The sequence below is a fragment of the Oncorhynchus tshawytscha genome, linkage group LG03 (genome assembly GCF_018296145.1).
Source record: "Oncorhynchus tshawytscha isolate Ot180627B linkage group LG03, Otsh_v2.0, whole genome shotgun sequence".
NCBI classification, from domain to species: domain Eukaryota; kingdom Metazoa; phylum Chordata; class Actinopteri; order Salmoniformes; family Salmonidae; genus Oncorhynchus; species Oncorhynchus tshawytscha.
In genome coordinates, this window is record NC_056431.1 from 66,087,423 (window position 1) to 66,095,439 (window position 8,017).

An 8,017-nucleotide genomic window follows, 5' to 3' on the forward strand; every position below is an offset into this window, starting at 1 on the left:
AATTTGCTTACTGCCCAAATAGGTCCACAGACGATGCAATCGCAACCACACTGCACACTGCCCTAACCCATCTGGACAAGAGGAATACCTATGTGAGAATGCTGTTCATCGAGTACAGCTCAGCATTCAACACCATAGTACCCTCCAAACTCGTCATCAAGCTCGAGACCCTGGGTCTCGACCCCGCCCTGTGCAACTGGGTACTGGACTTCCTGACGGGCCGCCCCCAGGTGGTGAGGGTAGGTAACAACATCTACACCCGCTAATCCTCAACACAGGGGCCCCACAAGGGTGCGTTCTGAACCCTCTCCTGTACTCTCTGTTCACCCACGACTGCGTGGCCATGCACGCCTCCAACTCAATCATCAAGTTTGCGGACGACACTACAGTGGTAGGCTTGATCACCAACAACAACGAGACAGCCTACAGGGAGGAGGTGAGGGCCCTCGGAGTGTGGTGTCAGGAAAATAACCTCACACTCAACGTCAACAAAACAAAGCAGATGATTGTGGACTTCAGGAAACAACAGAGGGAGCACCGTCCTATCCACATCGACGGGACAGTAGTGGAGAGGGTAGTAAGTTAAGTTCCTCGGCGTACACATCACGGACAAACTGAATTGGTCCACCCACACAGACAGCGTTGTGAAGAAGGCGCAGCCTCAGGAGGCTGGTTGAAATTCGGCTTGTCACCAAAAGCACTCACAAACTTCTACAGATGCACAATCGAGAGCATCCTGTCAGGCTGTATCACCGCCTGGTACGGCAACTGCTCCGCCCACAACCGTAAGGCTCTCCAGAGGGTAGTGAGGTCTGCACAACGCATCACCGGGGGAAAACTACCTGCCCTCCAGGACACCTACACCACCCGATGTCACAGGAAGGCCATAAAGATCATCAAGGACAACAACCACCCGAGCCACTGCCTGTTCACCCCGCTATCATCCAGAAGGCGAGGTCAGTACAAGTGCATCAAAGCAGGGAACGAGAGACTGAAAAACAGCTTCTCTCTCAAGGCCATCAGACTGTTAAACAGCCACCACTAACACTGAGTGGCTGCTGCCAACATACTGACTCAACTCCAGCTCACTTTAATAATGGAAATTGATGGAAATGTTTTTATCACTAGCCACTTTAAACAATGCTACTTAATATAATGTTTACATACCCTACATTACTCATCTCATATGTATATACTGTACTCGATACCATCTACTGCATCTTGCCTATGCCGTTCTGAACCATCACTCATTCATATATCTTCATGTACATATTCATTCCTTTACACTTGTGTGTATAAGGTAGTAGTTGTGGAATTGCTAGGTTAAATGACTTGTTAGATATTACTGCATGGTCGGAACTAGAAGCATAAGCATTTCGCTACACTCGCATTAACATCTGCTAACCATGTGTATGTGACAAATACAATTTGATTTGTTCAGTGTATTTCCCACAGATCACTCGGACCCATAAACAATTTAAAAACAAATAAAATATTGATAAACTCCCCTTCATGTTAGGCCAAATAACACAGTAGGCAATCACAGCAGCAAGATTTGTGGCACGTTGCCATTGAATTGAGAGCGAGAGACAAAGAGAGAGACAGACAGCGAGAGAGGGAGAGAGAAAGAAAGCTAGGGAGAAGATATATTGGGGGACGAGTGAGAAGAGTACGAGACAAAATCAGTGTGAGACAATATAACATTATTACAGTTCAAATATATAGTGGTATGGAACTTCACAATGGTAAGGGTGAGGATCACCTCTTCAATCTCTCTCCATCCACCCTGCAGCATCCCAGAGCTATAGGATACAGTGATCTGTACCAGACAGTCCTTCTGATCACTATAACATGAGTCCAGTAGATTTATTTTGGTCCTGTGTGAATGCAGAGGAGTGTGAACAGTTTGTGTCATGAACAGAGCTTCTGCCCATAGAAATAGACGCAGGGGGAAGATGTTCCCCAATGCTGGAGAGGGAGCCGGAGTGAAAAAGTTTGGGAACCTTGTATCATCTCAATGAGTCCCAGTCTTACAGGCTGCCATAGCACAACACAATCCTCATCAGGACTGAAATGAATCAATAGATAGAGATTATAGGGGCACAGAGGAGAGGGAGAGTATGCCCATCAATGGGTACAAAAAGAGCAGGGAGGTGAGCAGTCCCACAGTAGTCTGGCTTGACACAGAAACCACATGACTGAAACCACAAAGCGACACTAAGGCTGTGGCTCTGGCTAGAAGTAGTGTACTCAATGGGGAACAGGGAGTCATTTGAGATGTGACCAACACTCAACTCCTGGAGCACAACTAGTACAGACAGATGAGCACGGTTCTACACTACAGGAAGCCCAACAAATAAAGCTCAGTTGAAATGCTTGATGGGAGCTTTGGACACATGGTATATGTGACAATGTGACTGTAGTATATGACATACAAGGGCATTCTACAGACAGAATTCCAGATTCCTGTGTGAGCAGAGACCCAGCGGGTCAGAAAAAGGCCCTGGATGGAGACGGGCCGTCGGGATGAATCCTACTCTTCCCTCCTGCTCCCAATCCCTGTACACATGACTGGGAATATCGACTACACGTGAGGTCACGGCCGGCAGGACGTGAGGTCACGGCCGGCGGCACGTGCTGGCGCTCCAGGCCTCGGCACTAACGTCTCGGGATGGAGTCAAATATCCCCAAAACATTTACTTTCTGCCGCTCCCTCTCTAATAATAGCAGGGATAGTTCAGGGACACTGGGGTGTAATTGGGAACAGAGCACAGGATATTACATCATGGGGCCTGCTGGCATTGGAGATGAGAGAGAGAGGTGTGTTTGTGTAAACAGTTACACATATCTGACATTTCTGCACTGTGAAACAAAGGCGGAAGCATAACACATGGCCAGAGTACAATACTGTGACATGGAGACACACACACACACACACACACAACAGTATAGGGACAGGGATGTCGCTGGCAGAAGATCAGAAGGCATTATGATGATTAGGCCTAAAGCAGACAAAACCAGACAAAAGTCCTCGTCATCCATCTGCCATCCTTTGCAGAGCACACTCTTAAAACTCTCTGAAAAGGGGTTGACAACATGGAGCCCCAGATGGAGCTCAACTCCTGAGAGACATATGAAAAGTATTACAAAAATTATAATAACTTTCAAGTATAGCTTGGTGCCTCTACTAACCAACCAGCATAGGAACACTGCCTTTGGGATGATACTGGCAGGAGAGAAAAACTGGTCAAGGGGTACGAAGTAGGAGTTCAATGTCGAGGTCTTCTTGGATCCAAAAATTGAGATCCGAACCATTACATTTCTACCCAACCAACAGGATCCAGTATTTTGGGGGGAAAATCAATATCCGATCCAGTTCGGATACGAGGTGGACCAGATCTGACACAACATGTCCGACCTGAGAGAGAATTTGATCCAAATTGGGTCAGGTCTGTATCCGACTTAAACGGATAAGAAATAAACATTATTTTTTAGCTTTACTGCCACGCAAGGTGGTTTTATTTGGCCTCACGTTTTTTGAGAAAAACAAATATATTTTTATTTTATAATTTTCATTGCTGGACATAAGACTGTATAAACACCAGGATATCAGCCCCAAGTGATTTGAATTTTGGAAATCTGTTAAAATATTCCCCCGCATAGTAGAGAGACATGATCATATACAAATGTAAGCAAGGTTTAAAATGATTTAGTCAAATATTATCTCTGTTTGGGCTTCTTGCAATCAATTTGCAGTCGACAAAAATTGTTTAATGTTCCAGACACCCCACCATCCGCTCAATAATTTTCTAATTATTATTATTTATTTTAAAAATCGGCCCGTGGATGAAACTAGTTGATGATCCCTGATCTAGAGTTCAGTATACCAACGCTATAATTGCATGTTTCTGTTGACCACATTTTTTAGATTCAAGGATTTTTATTTGGTGATTTTAGGACGTTGGCAAGTGTTATAGCCTACCAAAATATGTTGTTCTACAACTCAGGTCTAACTCATATAATAGCCTAATATTTTTTGTTCTAAATTAAATGGAGATATAGCCTTTAGGCCCGCAGAATCAGTCTGGTTTGGATATGGGTTTGATCGAAAAGTAATCCATGCCACGGCTGTGTAGTCCTACTGTCCTGAGAGTTGAAGAGACAAGTTGTCCTGATATTTCTTATTCCTATCCATGCATTACACAATCATATCGGCAGCCTTCCAACATTAGAAATACAATATTTCTGCAGATAAGCCTACGGCAATGAGTCTACCGCACACACGCAAACATGAGCAGATTAACTTAGTCAAATATCTGTTCTTTATTAAAGACGATCAGAAAGAATGTGTAAATAACTCTGCATTATATAGCTTATTTATTTTGAACGAAAGCCACAAATCTAGAGCATAAATGAGCCACTCATCTTTATGCTGATAAATATCACACTTGACTCGAGACATTCAACATTAGTTCAACTGTTATTTGAACACACAACTGTCTAGGTAAGCCCTGTCTAAGCCTGGGGTGCGGAAGTGACATCAGCAGATGCAGTGGACTGAGACGGATCCAATGCAAAAAAAAAAAAAAAAAAAAAAAAAAAAAAAAAAGGTCTTGACAATATGGGCAACCCTTTTCCCCTTCATATCCACAATGTACATAAATGAGGGGTATACAGATGACTGTTGTTTTTTCCTCCCTCTACGGTCTTTCATTCAGTTTCTTCTTCACGTCAGCAAAGAACGACTGACTCAATGTTTCAGAAACTCACTTTATATAGTCTAGGTGCTATCACTCTTTTCCGCTGTTGCGTCCTCCTCTCTCACAACAAGTAGGCTATTTTACCCCACATCACATAAATGGCTTGTTTTAATAAAGCAAATTTGCCTTTTGTCACAAAATGACACGTCTGATTTGATGAAAAGGGACCCCCCCTGACAGTCATTTAGCCCTAAGATAACATTTAAAATGTATGAAATGTTGTTTAGGAACTAAACTCTTCAAATTTAATTTGGGATCCGGTCAGTATTTCACATATTTTCACAAAGATCCGAGGCCCGTGGCCACCGAGCGGGATCCTACCCGGGATCCGAGGGTTAACTACAAAATGTGACTGGGTCGGATCTCGGGTAATCAAGTTCAGGTAGATCTATGAAGACCTCAGGTTCAATGTCAAACTATGAAACTAGACTGCCTCCCTGTGGCATGTTCCTGGAAATGAACCTTAACTTTTGGAGAGAGGGTGCTGTTGGAATGGAACAGTCAGAATGAGCATTCAAGAGGATACAAAGGAAATAAGTTCTATATAGTACAGTACCATAACAAAGACTAGAAAAACAGAATGAGCCTACTTTAATATCCTATGGGAAAAATCAAGTTGTTTTGATTATTCAAGGATGGGCGTGCTTGGCAGAGCAGCACTTAGGCCTATAGTAAAAAAGGAAGGGATGGTTATGTATGTGTATGATAATATCTTACCGAAGAGAGTGAGTTTGAGGATCCTACTGCACTGGATGGCGAAAGACAGGTCCGAGCTGTCGAAAATAGTAATGAGGTCATCGTCTACAGGAAGAGAAGAGAGCAGGGAACATCATTCAGAACCCAAATCAGAATGAGGCCACGTTCCAATACTTTCACAATGAATCCTTATTTCCTAAGATAATGACTATTGTGAAATGACTGAATTGGTGAAAGCTGTGAGGTAGAAACCCTCACATTAACATATTCTCTTACTTCCAATAATAACTCTAAAAAAGGAGAGGATGCATTCTCAAGTGTATGGAAGAGAACATCCGTTTCCATTACCAGCAGGGAGCAGCTAAATGTTGAGGCATCAGATGGCATCTAGCTAGCGCATCAGAGTTAAGAACGTAAACTTATTTCACAGCTATCTTAAAATGTTGCGGATGGAGCCATCCAAATTGGTACCTTTTGTATGGTTCTATCGGTTTACACGTTGTCAAGGAGGGCTATCATTTGTGTTGCTAAGCAGAGGATCACTGGTTTGAGCCCAGTATGGGGCAGTCGGACAGTGGAGGAAGCTAAGTAGTTAGCAGCACACTGACTACCAGTATTGTGATAATCCATCTTATTCCAGAACGGCCCAGTCCCCTTCCATGCTTACCCTCGTCCTTGTATTTGATGGTGACCTCATCGTTGCTCTGCAGCTTGCCCCTGAAGACACGCTGCATCATCAGCACCAGCTCGTCATAGGTGATGTCCTCATTGTGGATGGGGATGCGTCTGATGTCATCGCCCAGCTGGGCCTTGATGATCAGCTTGCCGCTCAGGTCCAGTTGTCCGTTCATGGTACAGTCTACTGCTCCCACCTCTGGAGGGGACATCACAACAGGAAGGAGATGGAACATTACACAGGAATCATGTAGGTTTCTATAGGAACAAGCACTGTTCATGACACAAACTGTTCACACCCCTCTTGTTGGTGAAGAGAATTGTGCAGGTTTAAAGCTCGTTTCCTGCAATTCTAGATATTTTGTCATGCGTCCCCCCCACCCCAGTTTGGGAACCACTGCTATAGATGATTAGTGAGCCACAAACAACCATTGAAAAACAGATCAGCACCATCAGTTAAAACATCCTTCAGATACAAAGTGTTTGGACCATGGGAAAATGGAAGAATCATTCATCTAGCAACCCAATTGGATTCACTCATCTTTACCTTTGCATGACATAGAATGCACTACAGCTGGTCAGTGGTCACTGCCCTCTAGGAACCACTTTACTATATAGTACACAGTTCTGCTTCAAAAGTAAAAAAAAAAAAAATGGCAGGCTGAGCTGGCAGGCCGGTTCTTATGCATCCCCACAAAGAGACTTGGGCCTATATAGGCCAAGTACTAACTTGAATTGAAAGAGTGAGTTTGTAGAATGTGTTGAGTGGATCATGATTCATGACACACAACTGGTTAATATCATCAGAATAATATAAGCACTAGCTGAACTGATTAGTTTATGATGAACAATCCCTTCCCTATCCAGTCCACACCCAGATAGGCCTTTTATCAAAAAACAATTACAATATATAGATTCAATCACGTCAAATGCAACTACTTTAGTTGATCTTGATTTGAACTTGTTGGTCTGGCCTTTGGCTAGCAAACAAGCTAGCTAAATTAGCTACCAACAAAAGGTGTCCGTCTAGATAGTTCGCATAATATAGCAAGTTATGACACCCATCTCAATTTAACATAAGGCTTGTACAGAAGTCATTCCATTAACTTGCTGACTAATGAAAGTGCGAGGTTCGGGATTACAGCTTGTCATTTTATTTGCAGTGATTCATGACATGATAGCTAACGTTACCTAGCGTGGTAATTTGACAGCTCGTTAGTTTGCTGTTATGCCAATAACTAACTCTGGCTCAAAATCTGTTGCACTGGTTATATTGTTAGTTAACATAACTAGATGATTGTATTGTTGTTAGAGGTGTCAAAACGAATGTAACTCGCTAACTAGCTAGAAAGAAAGCCAAGTTGGATCATTACATAGCCAATTTTCCTGTAACTGACAGGATGTAGAACCATGCCAAATACAGACCAACTCAAAACTCCCATTTATAGTCAGAATGTTGACTTCCTGCAAAATAATTCACAGTTTAGCATCAGAGAATGAAACTTCTACTTAATTTAATACAAAAAACAATATCATTGCACCGATAACATTATGTATACAATTTAAGAGAGGTCTTTGAGAAAATAAAACAAATGTGACTTTAGAAACATAACAAACCCGATGCTAGTATCATTCGTTAGGTTGAAATGCTAACTGTGATCCAGGTTGTCAATATTAGCCATATCGAAACAGACAGATATATGTATCCCACCTGTAACTGGACGACTTAATCCCACTGTTGTGTCGGTATTTCTCTCAGGACCTTGTCAGCCAAAATCTTTAACCCAGGGCTGGCAAACACAGAATCCTAGCCTCACATGAGGAAGTCTGCCCGCTTGTCGACGTAAACCTGTACGTGGCATACAGCGGAGCGCGCAGTAGTGACT

At 43.0% G+C, this 8,017-nt stretch overlaps 1 pseudogene; it reads right to left on the reverse strand.

Annotated features, from left to right (window-relative positions):
• Window positions 1-8,017, reverse strand: part of LOC112247085 — a 29,245-nt pseudogene extending 21,228 nt beyond the window's left edge.